Genomic DNA, 14,954 nt, shown 5'->3' with positions numbered 1-14,954 from the left:
AGTTTCAATAAGGGGAGTTAGTTCTTATGTAGAATGCCAGACCTTAGAACAAAGGAAAGAACGGTAAGTTTGAATCCCTATGGATTGGTCCTTTTGTCATCATAGGGAAGAATGGAGCAGACTCATATTTTTAAAAACATATGGAATTACCAACACATGGACAATTCCTGAAGAGATTTTTCTCTTGATTATTATCCATGTGAAGTAGTTTAGGTTTTATCCCCGTGTATTATACCATTCCATTTTCCTATAAATTTTTTCCTCTCTAGCTTCTTTTTGAAAGAAACTGGATCCTTGCTATACCTGCTAGGGGTATACATCCCCAGTCAGAGCCACTATTAGAACCTAGAAAAAATAAAGTAATCTTCCTATGTAAGGCTATCATATAGGCTTAGAATCCCCATTATTATGCATTTTGGTCCCCATAGACCTCAATAGTACTGCCTAGATACATTTAAAATTGTCAAAATGCAAGCAACTTGTCTAATAAACAAAGCCCAACATTTCATTTTAGGAAAACACCTCAAAAAAATATATTGGCAAGACCCCACGAAGTCATACTGATCAGATTACTACTCTTCAAACTGGCATCACAGGCACCTTTTAGGAAGACATCACCATGTTACACCAATAGGAGATCCTGTTGTGAAACAAGAACTTGCACTATCATCGAAAAGATACATACTGATAAAAAGATAGATGAACTGTATCGGCATGATAAACCTCGCCAGATTGAGCCTGGAGAAGTCAACCCAATTTCATATGTCATGTTGATACACATCCATAGGTGGAAGACTATCGGGAAGAGTTTATCCGATTAGTTTGACATTGGCAGGAGTTATAAAGCTGGGGTGAGATCCTAGAAGTCAGCCTGACAGTGAAAGTCATATCGACAGAGGTACATGATGACGTACTAGGTTGGGTCACTTCGATATGAATAGTAAAGACAAGCTAAGTGAATTGGCAAGACTGATACCATCGGGATGAAACCATGAGAGACATGCCAACTAAGTAAGTCACCCCGACATAGGAAGATGTGAAATGTATCGACAGGAAATCTGTTCGTCACTCAAAAAAGGTAGAATGAGAGATTAGTTTCATCAACTAGACTTTCTCAAATTGGAAGGAACATTTGAAGTAAGCCCAATTCTGAAGAGTCATGCCAGTGAGGGAAAAACAATAAAAATCCTTATGTTAGAGATCATGTACATCTCGACAAGATAATAGCCTTTGGCCAGAAGTGTCTTTTGTAATTCAGACAACTATTGTCCCACCGATGATATTTTATCACTGTAACTCTTAGTGATAACCATAAGGGAAGGAAATCCAAGAGATAGAAGGGATTGGAGAAAGTTTCCCCGATGAACAAAACCTACCAAAACGTAAGGTTAGCAAGTGAATCGGCAAGATCTCTAGTTGTCAACTCGAATCAAAGGAAGACAACCAAATGACATCCCCCATCGACAACATATTACTCAAGCCTTGGCAATGTGCGAACAAATGGCCTTACACCGATAAAAGAGGTTGTCACATCGATCTAATACTACAATTTTTAAAATTCATTGAAGCATTAATCATCATAGACAACATTAATGTTGCACAATAGAAGCGCTTTGCAAAAGATCATTATAAACATTTTAGCTAGAGCAAACTAATCAAACATCGCAATCTATAGAGAGTAGGAATATGTAGACCACTTAGCGGCCGCGAATTTGTTTCTTTTAAATAGTTAGAAGGCTTGTTTGGTTAGTTACATCATGTAACTAATTTCTATTTTATTTCTAAAAGACATGATGTTTCATGTGTTCAATCTCTCCTTATAAAAGGAACATCATTTGCTCTATGCAAGGGAGGATGAAAAACATATACTTTCAAATTTTTGCTAATATACAGAATAGTTTTCTTTCAAATCCTATACCGTGTTAAGAAGTATTGTGGATGCTTTTCAATTCGAGCTTGTTATTTTGGTGCTAATAAATAAAAGGTTGTTCAATTGTTTTTGCAACTGTGGTCATTTCATTATTTTTAGATTGCTACGTTGTTGTGTGGTGTGAACAAGATAAAATATACTCTTGGATTAGTTACTTGTTACCCCTATATTTTTGCTCATCTCTAAAACCTCATAATCAAATCAGTTATTGTTAATGTGTTAATGCTGAAGTTTTTATGGCCAAACTCCATGTCGGCTGGGAGATTTTAATTATTTTATTTTTGGGTTACCCATATACCCAAACAACTAAATCCCAAGTTTTATGTGTCTCATGCAAACATGATTTCTGGGTTATGCTCTACTCGACCTATTTATTCTAGAATTAAATTTTCACAAGAAATGGATCTTTCAGTAAAACATTATGTAGGTTTTTCTATGGCAGCCCAAAGGAACAATTATCATTGAACTTGAACCCTTAGGTTCAAAAGGTTCAAGGTTCAAAGGTTCAATGCATAGCCAACTATGAAATCAAGGTGATAAATGAAGCATAATGTGGGGGTTGTTTGTATTTTTGAACCTTCTGATTGAACCCCACAGGTTCAAAAGGTTCAAGCGGTTCAAAAAGTTCAAAAGGTTCAAGAGGTTCAAAGTTCAAATTCTGGGTTCATTGTGATTTGTGGTCTTTGAACTTGAACTTTGAACCTTCTTTGGTTCAAGCCTGTAGGTTCAAGGGTGTAGGTTCAAGGTTCAAGGTTTGATTTCAGAGGTTCAAATTCAGAGTTCAGAGATTCATCAAATGCAGGTTCAAAGTGTGTGAGTTCAAAATTTCAACAAATTCAAAATCCAATAACATTGGCATGTTTAATGTTTGTAATTTTCAATGTAATCTATAACCATGAATTTTCTGAGACAAAAAATTCAGTATTAGTGCGGGGGCATAACTATCAATTGAACTGTTGGATCTCGCTGAAATTGTAATATGTTTTAGAAAACCTAGTTGTCTAAATCATCGCTAGAGATATTGGAAAAATATTATTGTGTTAAAAAGATATTAATCTCTGAGTACGGGGAAATTAAAATATCAGAGATAAAAGATTTGAAGCAAAAAAAAAAAGAGTTGTCCGAAAGAAGATAGAAGATAAAGGAAAAGATTAATTAATAATATTTTCAAGAATCAGTTATTGATAACTAAAATTCTCAAAGGCTATATATATGTAAGGAAAGAAAAGAGTAGGGTTCTTCTTTTCTTTTCTTTTCTTTCTCTTTGTGTTGTCAAAGAAGAAGGGGCAACTTTGTTTTCTGGACTGCATAGTTTCATTTTTCAGAAAAATTGAGTCTGTGAGCTCACATTTTGGCATTTATGGAATGAAGAAGATTTTGTTGATATGTGGATTTGCCAATATTTTTCTTCTGATTACAATGAACTTTGTTTCTATTGTGATTACTTTTCATTTCCTTTTTTGTTACATCAAACTATGTATATACATTTAATTATGAAATTTTGATTTCAGAAACAATTTGTATGTTGGAAAGAAATGTGATGATAACTCTTTGTCTAGGTATTCTGATCCCCCTTGTCCTTTGAGGCATCAGAGAGACATGATCAGAGTCCAAGGCATTTTGATTCCATTGGACAGGGTGTTTTCTTGAGTATGGATAATTAAATTGTGTTTTACTTATCTTCATTCATTTCATTATAAATCTGCTATTCGCATCTGATTGGTTACCCCTATATTTTTGCTCGTTCCTAAAACCTCATAATCATATCAGTTATTGTTAATGTTTTAATGCTGAAGTTTTTATGGCCAAACTCCATGTCGGCTGAGATATTTTATTTGTTTTATTTTTGGGTTTGCCATATATCCAAACAATTAAATCCCAAGTTTTATGTGTCTCATGCAAAAATGATTTCTGAGTTATGCTCTACTCGGCTTATTTATTCTATCGTTAAAATTTCACAAGAAATGGAGCTTTCAGTAAAACATTGTGTGGGTTTCTCTATGGAAGCCCAAAGGAACAATTATCATTGAACTTGAGCCTTGAACCTTCTTAGGTTCAAAAGGTTCAAGGTTCAAAGGTTCAACGCGCAGCCAAATATGAAAACAAGGTGATAAATGAAGCATAATGTGGGGACAATTTGTGTTTTTGAACCCTCTGATTTAATCCCGCGGGTTTAAAAGGTTCAAGCGGTTAAAAAAGTTCAAAAGGTTCAAAGTTCACATTTCGGGTTCATTGTAATGTTTGGTCTTTGAACTTGAACTTTGAACCTTCTTTGGTTCAAGCCTGTAAGTTCAAGGTTCAAGGTTCGATTTCAGAGGTTCAAATTCAGAGTTCAGAGATTCATCAGATATAGGTTCAAAGTGTGTGAGTTCAAAATTTCAACAAATTCAAAATCCAATAACATTGGCATGTTTAATGTTTGTAATTTTCAATGTAACCTATAACCATGAATTTTATGAGACAGAAAAATCAGTCTTGGTGCAGGGGGCATAACTATCAATTGAACTGTTGGATCATGCTAAAATTTTAATATGTTTAGAAAACCTAGTCTAAATCCTCATCAGAGTGATTGAAAAAATATTATCGCATTAAAAAATATTAATCTCTGAGTACAGGTATATTAAAATTTCAGAGGCAAAAGATTTGAAGCAAAAAAAAAAAGAGTTGTCGGGAAGAAGACGGAAGATAAAGGAAAAGATTAATTAATAATATTTTTAAGAATCAGTTATTGATAACTGAAATTCTCAAAGGCTATATATATGTAATGAAAGAAAAGAGTAGGGTTCTTCTTTTCTTTTTCTTCTCTTTGTGCTGTAAAAGAAGAAGGGACAACATTGTTTTCTAGACTACATAGTTTCATTTTTCAGAAAAATTGAGTTTGTGAGCTCACATTTTGGCATTGATGGAATGAAGAAGATTTTGTTGATTTGTGGATTTGTCAATATTTTCTTTTGATTATAATGAACTTTGTTTCTATTGTGATTGCTTTTCATTTCCTTTTCTGTTACATCAAACTATGTATATACATTTAATTCTAAAACTTTGATTTTATAAACAATTTGTATGTTGGAAAGAAATGTGATATTAGCTCTTTGTCTATGTATTCTGATCCCCCTTGTCCTTTGAGGCATGAGAGAGACTCGATCAGAGTCCAGAGCAATTTGATTTATTTGAAAGGGTGTTTTCTTGTGTGGATAATTAAACTATGTTTTACTTATCTTCATTCACTTCATTATAAATCTGCTATTCGCATTTGTGTCATGACTATGAGTAGATGTTAGTTGCCTTTATTGCTTTTCGGTCAAAAGCATATTCAGAAAATATATATTTTTATCTAATGAAGGGAGCTATACCTTGATATCAAAATTTAGAGAGCACTTGCACTCACCATTGCAAGTGACTCAATTGTTGGTTCTTATTTTTGTCTTTCAATTTGGGCATTTGGGAGTCATTTTTGAAAGGTATTTAAGAAGGACAAATCTGTTAACCAACAAATTTTTGTCAACTCTGCTGGGGACTCGAAATTAAAGATCAGTGCATTTTGTTTCCTTAGAGTTTTAGATTTATCTGTGTTTGTACAAGATTGGCGACTTTGTTAAATCATCATGCAAAATCAAAAGGCTGCAAGATTGGGGAAAAGACCAAATCCCACCATCTTGGAAATTTTTGAGATGGATGATAAAGTGCTGCATGACTTTTGGGATCACTACAAGGAAAGCATTTCTCATGCTATCAAAACCAATCTAAGTATAGCAGATGATCATGCATCTTCTCTTTTATGGAGAAGTCTTTGTGTTAGATTTCACAAGCTCAAAGAGCTAAAAGAAAAGACAAGGCTGCTGCAAGAATATAAAAAAAGGGTATCCCAACTGAAAGAAGAATTAAAATGTGATGATGATGAGGCTCCAATCATCTCAGTTTCATCTCTTTCTTACAATTACCTTGTCATGAATGATCGAGATGTTCAACAAGAAACAGTTCAATCTTATGCAAGTCAGACAATGGTAAGTGAGAATAATCAAGACAATATTGGAGAACCTATGAGCTTGATTGAAAACGGTTTTTTGAGGTCTTTCTCTTACCCGAAAATGGGAACTTTCAGTTTTGATAGTATGAAAAGTTATCTTGTTCCAAAAAGTATAAAGAATGAAAATTTTCAGATTTACATGCAATCAGAGTATGAAACTTTCAATCTTATACATGAAGCTGATAAAAATGATTCTTTATGTTTAAAAGCTTGTGATGAGTCCTTTGTAGAATAATTTCATTTTGACAGTAAAGCAATACTATGTCTTCCTAATGAAGATTGTGTTAACAATAAGGTGGAATCATGTCTTGGTAAAGATGTTTCCCATTCTCAAAATCTGATTGAAAAAGAAAATTCAGAAGTGAAACAAAATAATGGTCAAACTGATGAAGTGTTGCAGTCCCAAGACCTGTTGGCCTGTTTAGATAGTACTTCTTTTTGTGAAGGAGAGATCATAGAGCAGTTCTTGTCATTCATTGAAGAAGGGGATTTCAAGGAGAAGGATTTAGGTATTAATTTATTTCATGCATTAAGTTTGGATATAGAATTTGCAGTTTTAATCTTAGTAAAAGATGTTGAAGTTGTTTCAGCTAAGTTGGACCCCATGCATGATGAAGTGTCTCTCGATTCCAAGATTAGTTCAAAGCTAAAAATTATTTTAAGAATGATGGTCTTAATAGTGGTGATTGTGAGAATGATGCATCCTTTTCCCTTGGAATCTCTTAGCATTACTTTTTTCAGCCAAAAATAGAACATTATTTGAGAAGTACTGTGCAGATGTTTCCAGAAAATTACGAAGTTCATGATGAGACATGGCTTTTTGGGCATGAATGTGTGTTCACAAAGTTCTTGCATATTGTTAGCTTGGTGTTCAGCATTGAAGAAGTCACCAAAAGAGCATGGTTTTGGGTTGCTTCATTTGAACACAAGCCATTTTTTCAGAAAGGATCCTTCTTCTCCCAACCGGTGGATGGTTTTGTGTAAGAAGTTCTTGGCCCTAGTTCTCATGGTGGGATTTTCCTATCTATATATTTTTATAAATTTTTTTTTGGTGTGATCTAGGTGTAGCTTGTCTTAGTTTTCAGCCTTGGTTTAGTTTGGGTTTTGGCTTGTTAGTCTTGGCTTGTTGCCTCTTCCCTCATCTGCAAGAAGCTCCCTATGCTTTATTTTTCTTAACTCTGTTGTCCAATGGCTAGGCACTACTCTTCTTCTCTCCTAGAGACATTCTAGATTGTCCTAGTCCTTTACAGTCCTGGTCCCCAATCAGAGCCATTGTTACCCCTATATTTTTGCTCGTTCCTAAAACTTCATAATCAAATTAGTTATTGTTAATGTTTTAATGCTGAAGTTTTTATGGCCAAACTCCATGTCGACTGGGAGATTATAATTGTTTTATTTTTGGGCTACCCATATACCCAAAAAATTAAATCCCAAGTTTTATGTGTCTCATGCAAAAAATTTTTATGGGTTATGCTCTACTCAGCTTATTTATTCTACAGTTAAAATTTTACAAGAAACAGAGCTTTCAGTAAAAAGTTATGTAGGTTTTTCTATGGCAGCCCAAAGGAACAATTATCATTGAACTTGAACCTTGAACTTTCTTAGGTTCAAAAGGTTCAAGGTTCAAAGGTTCAATGTGCAGCCAAATATGAAAACAAGGTGATAAGTGAAGCATAATGTGGGGGCCATTTGTGTTTTTGAACCTTCTGATTAAACCCCACAGGTTCAAAAGGTTCAAGCAGTTCAAAAAGTTCAAAAGGTTCAAAAGGTTCAAAGTTCAAATTTTGGGTTCATTGTAATTTTTGGTCTTTGAACTTGAACTTTGAACCTTCTTTGGTTCAAGCCTGTAGGTTCAAGGGCACAAGTTCAAGGTTCAAGGTTCGATTTCAGGGGTTCAAATTTAGAGTTCAGAGATTCATTAGATGCAGGTTCAAAGTGTGTGAGTTCAAAATTTCAACAAATTCAAAATCCAATAACATTGGCATGTTTAATATTTTTAATTTTCAATGTAATCTGTAACCACAAATTTTTTGAGACAGAAAATCAGTCTTGGTGCAGGGGGAATAACTATCAATTGAACCGTTGGATCGGACTGAAATTTTAATATGTTTTAGAAAACCTAGTCTAAATCCTCACCGGAGCGATTGGAAAAATATTATCACATTAAAAAATATTAATCTCTGAGTACAGGTATATATTTTTTTCTCCCAAATCCCTATTGGATTTCTTGGTTGTAGGAGGACCATAAGGCTTTGGTCAATGAACAATGTTGGATAAAGTTCAAGATTGGAAACTATTATGATGATGTTTTATGTGATATTATGCCTCTAGATGATTGTCATATAATTAGGGAGAGCATGGAAATTTGATCATCATTTAGTACATTATGGATATGTAATACCTTTTATTTGACAAGGGATAGAATTCAACATAAGCTGATGCCATTGAAGGAGATAGAGGAAAATGCATGCAGTGATGGAATAGTTTGTTTAGTTGATGGAGTTATTTTTTTAGATGGAATGAAGCATGAGAATATATGTTTTTCTTTAATTCCTAAAGGTAACAAACAAAAAGTAGAAGATATACATGTGGTCCAAGTTGTAGATTTCTTGGATGAGTTTTAGGATATTGTATTTGATAATGTATCTGATGGCTTACTACGAGTGAGAACTATTAGTCATTTGATGGACCTGATTCATAGAGCTAGTTTTCCAAATAAGGGAGCCCATAGAATGAATCCAATAGAGAGTGAAGATTTGAATAGACAATTTAGCAAGAGTTGTTGCAAAAAGGGTTGATTCAAGAGAGTTTGATTCCATGTTTCGTACTTGCAAAACTAGCACTAAAGAAAAATGGAGAATGGAGGATGTGTATAGATTTTTGAGCTACCAATAAGATTACTATAATGTATATATATCCCTTGAGTGGAGCTAAGTACTTGGGTATCACCAAACCTAGATTAGAGAAGGAGATAAATGGAAAACAAAGGAGGGCTTGTATGAGTGGTTCACCATACCTTTTGGGCTAACCAATATACCAAGCACAATCATGCTACTTGTGAATGAGGTATTAAAAGAATTTTTGAGAAATTTTGATATGAATTACTTGGATGATACTATGATTTTAAATAAAACAATGGAGGGGCATATAATGCATATTATTAGGGTCTTTGATAAGTTAAGAGAAGAAAAGTTATTAATTAATCTGAATAAGTGGAATTTTATGAAGGAGTTAGTGCACCTAGGATTTGTTGTCTCAGTAGATGATCTTAAAATGGACCTAGAGAAAGTAAAGGTCATCCTTGAATGGCCTACCCCAAGGAGTGTTACTGATGTGAGATCATTTCATGGCTTGTCTACTTTTTACAAAAAAAATATTAAGAATTTGAGTAGTATTTGTGGACCCCTAATTGAAACAATGAAAGGGGATAGAAAATAATTTAAGTGGAGCATAGGAGTAGCGAAGAGTTTTTATTTGTTCAAAATAAAAGTTATAGAGAAACCTAATTTTGGCACTTCCAAATTTAACAAGATCTATTTGTGATGCTACTGGCAATGTCATTGGAGTTGTTTTGAGTCAGGATAATGCCAAGAGAAAATATTTTGTTTATGATAAGGATTTTTATGCTATAGTTCAAGCATTGAAGAAGTGGAGACATTATCTTTTTCCAAAATAGTTTTTTAATTTACTAATATTCAAGGTTTACAATATTTGAATAGTGAAGGAAAGTTAAATCAAATATATTTAAAAATGGGTAGAGTTTTTGTAGAGTTACACCTTTGTTTTGAAGCACAAGAGTGGAAAATCTAATATAGTTGTAGAAAGTGGAATTTGTTGACAGATATACAAATCGAAGTTATTGGATTCCATGAACTCAAGAGTTTGTATTTGGAGGATCCTAATTTTAGAGAGACTTGGAGAGCTTGCATGGAGCTAGTTAGTTTAGATCGGTTCAGGTGGTTGGATTTAATAATTCAAGATGAGATGTTAATTAGAGGAAGCCAGTTGTGTTTTCCAAAGATTTTCATGAGGGAGAACCTAGTTAAGGAGAAGCATAGTGGAGGGTTGGATGGAAACTTTGGTTGAGATAAGACTATTGCTCTTGTTAGTGAGCATTATTATTGGGCACAATTGTAGTAAGATGTTAAGAAGTTTGTTCAAATTTATAGTATGTCAGATGAAAAAGGAACAAGGAAAAATATAGGGCTATATTAGCTATTACTTGTACCAAAGAAGACATGGGAGGATATTAGTGTTGATTTTATGTTCTTGGTTTACCAAGAACTTAGAGAGGACATGATTCTATTTTTGTGGTGGTGGATAGATTCTTGAAGATGACACATTTTATTCCTTGTAAGACGACTAATGATGTTGTTCATGTGGTAGAGTTAGTTTTCAAAGAGGTGGTGAGACTACATAGTCTACCAAAGAGTATAGTTTTAGATCAAGGCACCAAGTTTATTGAGTACTTTTGGAGGATATTGTGGAAAATTTTGAAGACAGATTTGAAGTTCAATTCAACACACCATCCACAAACCAATGGGTAGACCAAAGTGGTGAATAAGATTTTCGATAACCTATTGAGATGCTTAGTAGGAGATAAGCCCAAGGGATGGGATTTTATTTTACCATAGGTAGAGTTTTCATACATTAATCTTGTCAATAGGAGTATTGGTAAATCACTATTCCAGATTGTATATGGAAGTAGTCCTAGAAATAATTCTAAGTCAAGAAGATGGAAAAAGGAGAAACGAGTAGTGTCGAAGCTAAAGACTTTGCACAGTTTCTAAACAAATTGCTTGAGGAAATGATGGTATACTAATAAGATGAATATTTAGTACAAGGCTAAGCCAGATAGAAAAGGAGATATAATAAATTTTAGATTGGAGAAGAAGTTATGGTTTATTTGAAAAAAGAGAGGTTTCCAATGGGAACATTTAATAAGTTGAAGATGAAGAAATTTGGGCCATGCAGAATCCTGAAGAAACATGATGCTTATGAGGTAGAGTTGTCAAACACAAACTTAACAATTCAGCTGTATTTGGATTTGTATATCTCTTCATGAGATTTCTAATGATATTCTATAATAGCAAATCAGATGCTCGAGTCAAAAGTTTCTTCTTAGAAGTTGTGTCACCAAAAATCAAGTTTCAATGAAATTCTGTCTAGGCAAGAAAAAATGAATCGATGGACAGTTGGGTACAAAAAAGAAGAAAAATCACACTTTCCAAAATATTCTAAGGTAGTTATTGGTGCTAAGTAATGGTGTAAATGAGGGTTATAGAACACAATTCTAGTAATATAGATTGTGGCCCTTGCTTTTAGATTTATGTACTAAGAAAGTCCATGTCATTGAAGCGTGTTATTTTTTGAATGTTGTGATTCACTTCCTTGAGATAATATAGAGCATGTGTTTATTTCTTGCAATTTTTATTTATTTCTCTATTGTTGTTGTGTGTTTGGGTTTATAGGGGGAGTGTCCTTCATAAGACACTAAAGTAGCTAAGGGCCATTTGAATTTCATCCATGTAGAGGCATGAGATTTCCAATTAGATTGTATATATATATATATATATATGAAATTAGTAGGATTGATTGAAGAGATTCTTGCTAAATCTAAAATGTTATAGCTTTGATCATAAAGATATTGCTAAATCTAAAAAATTGTTATACTGATCATAAATATTAATAATAAATCTTATTAAATTATAGTATTGATTAGACAGATTATCACTAAATCTAAAGAGTTGTAGTAGTGATCATAGGGGTCGATGTTAAATCTAAAATGTTATAATATTAATCATAGAGATCATTGGAAAAACTAAAATGTTGTAGCATTGATCATAGAGATTGATACTAAATATTAAAAAAATGTAGTACTAAGTAGAAACATTGTCACTAAATCTTAAGAGTTTTAACATTAATCATAGGGATATTTGTTAAATTTAAAATTTTGAAACATTGATTTTTAAAATTATTTTTGAGATAAATGTATATTTTGATTATAGAGATCATTGAAAATTGTAAACATTATATTGAATGTTATCTCTACAAAGTTGAGAAATGAAACTTTGAAGAATACCATCATTAGATGAAAAGTATTTTTAGCTTGTGAGACTTCATCTCATTTATTGAAAGAATTGTGAAAGACATCTTATTATGGAAAATGATGGGTAAAGGACATGTTTTCTAATATTGCAATTATTTTGATCATTTTGAGAGACAAGGTTTTAATAGGAAAGGTATGGACAAAGGTAATCAAGAGAGTTTAAAATAAACAATAAATTGAAATTTTCAAGAAGGTATTGGCATTGAATGTTCCTTATTTGTATATGACTAAATAATAATACTACTTTTTTTAATAGGTGTTCCTCATCAAATAGTTCAAATGTGTAATAAAACAAATTTAATGGAAGATTGTTAAAACATGTAAATTATATTTAATCACACACTCCAAAATATTTTTCATATAGAATCATGTCTTACTGATATTAATCAACACACTCTAAACATTGAATGAGTCAGAGAAGGTAGCATAAGATCTCATCATTTCCTTCAAAATAGAAATGTGGTTTTAGATGAAATAGATTAACTACATATTGCCATCACCTTTAGACATAGATTCTTATTTTCTTTGTTGTTTTCTTAAGGAGGAGCAATTTTTATCATGAAATTTATTAGATTCCTACTCAGATATGTTTAGCTTATTTTTTAAGAAAGAAATGATACATGGGAACTTCTTTTAGAAAGAGGTTAGCTAAAAAGTTTAAAATTAATTCTAAAATAAAACTTAGAACCTTTCTCAAACACCAAATTGTGAGAGCTATTCAAGCTTCTTCCATCACATTATATATTAATTGCAAATCATTATAAAATAATAATAGTAATATTAACTAATTAAATCAAATATTCATATATATTTTAAAAATCATACAAATGTATTTTTGATAGATAATTGACATTACAAACCTGAGTGTAAGATAATTGACAATTTACACCAATAACTTGCTACAAAAATTACTACAAAAATTTGGGAGTAGATCCAGGCTCCAACCTCTTGTGGTAACTTTACCTCACCTCATATTTGTTTAATTACAATAGAAAAATAAGATAGAAAAACACCATTTTGCTTACTGTCCTTTATATTTAAATACTGTCCTTTATATTTAAATTCATTTATAAAATAAAATAAAATAAACATATGATGTGTAGTTTTAGTGGGAGCAAATATTTTGAATTCGAATAAGTTAAACAATTTGTTTTGGATATTTGTGTGATGGAATAGTGATGTTTTCTTTTACTCTCAAGGATACAATTTTATCTTGTAATTTTATTTTATATTAGACTATATTTTGAAGTGTAATTTTTTTCTATATAATTTTCTATAACAAACTTTATTAAAAATTTAAATACAAATCAACATAATATCTTAATTATATCCATTGAAAAGGGTTTAGACATATTCATATTTTAATTTATATACAATTTTAATAAATATGTACTCCATATTTAAGTACATCTTTATATTGACAATGACAAAAATTTGTAATATACAATTTTTTATTTTGATTGGTAATTGTTTCTTTTTAATATTAAAGTATCGGGATTTAATCTTTGCCTGAACCAGGTGGGGTTACAACAAGGGAACCCCCTCCACAGACAACCAATGCACCAAAGTGCAAGATCCCTTAACAGGTCAACCATTACAATTTGTTTTAACTCCATTCTTATCACGAGAACGGAGAAGCATATTGAACAAAATATTATCCTTGACCCTTTTATCTCTTTTCCTCTTCACCTCTGTCCATCCCTCCTCCTGACCCCTAACTTCATATAGCTCTTTCTTGTATTCATCAATAGGAACTAGCCAAAGCTCTGGGTTTCTTACACAATATTGATTTACATTCTCATTCTTCCCATCTTCACAAACTATCTTTGGGTTAGGTTTTCCTCTCACTCCTTGATTATTGTATTTTTTTGGTATGTCGATCTTGGAACTACCATCAATGTTGGCATTAGCCAAAGCCCCTAAAACATCTTCAAGAATGGAAGAAGAAGTGTCAACACATAGAGATGTGGTTACATCTATCCCCGTAGAGGCTTGTGAGAGATCATTTTGATTGCTATTTTCCAACACATAATGGGTATCAGAGACATCTTTCCACCATGAACCCTGCTATTTTGATTTCTTTTGTTAACAGTTTGCAACTATATGGCCCATCTGATAACAGTGACAACATTGAAAGGGGATGCCCTCATAATCCATTGATTGCAGCCAAATTCCTCTTCTAGACTTAAAAAATAAATCACTTGGAAAGCCCTTTTTTAGATCCATCTCTACTAAGATACAGGGAAATGTTGTGTGTTGAAACCCTAGGTTGAATTGCTTGCCATAGAAAAATGGACATACCAAAGGATAGCTAAAAATATGTTTCAATATCTTGTCAACATCATTATCAAGGTAAAAAAAATGTAGGAATGAGGATAGGTATGTTGGCATGGGAATGCAAATGTGATGGATGTGAATAAGACACTGTTATGATATGGATGACTCATTAATAGTTGTGAAGGTTGTATGGGATAATTGGTTCGAAGAAGCTTTCTCTCAAGTGTCTCTAGTACACAAAGACATCTGATAATGTCCAAAAATGCGTTTTCATCACAATACTTTCTCAAGGTACCATAAGAATGCTTTTATCAGTTAGATAGATTTTTTGTTTTTATTACTATTTTTTCAACTATATATATATATATATATGACTTATCCATGTTTAGATTATGAATTTAGAATTGGATAGGTAATTTTTTTATTTTTTTCATGTTTTTGCATTTGGATCACCTAGTAATTAGACTTTTTGAATGTGGGATTATAAGTATTTGCATAGGTTCCTTGGGATATGTGAATGTGTCCAAGTTATTTCAAATCTCATTCTATGGTCTCTTTGGGAAGTATTCTTCTCTTGGAGTCCAATAAAGCTTGTGATAACTTCATCATTT

The 14,954-nt window shown here is 32.5% G+C and overlaps 1 pseudogene; it reads left to right on the top strand.

The window, feature by feature from the left end:
• The window catches only part of LOC131027787 (probable nucleoredoxin 1-1), a 166,272-nt pseudogene that overhangs the window by 57,538 nt on the left and 93,780 nt on the right, over positions 1-14,954 (top strand).

Source organism: Cryptomeria japonica, chromosome 4, assembly GCF_030272615.1.
Source record: "Cryptomeria japonica chromosome 4, Sugi_1.0, whole genome shotgun sequence".
Taxonomy (NCBI): Eukaryota; Viridiplantae; Streptophyta; class Pinopsida; order Cupressales; family Cupressaceae; genus Cryptomeria; species Cryptomeria japonica.
This window is presented reverse-complemented; position numbering and strand designations above follow the sequence as displayed.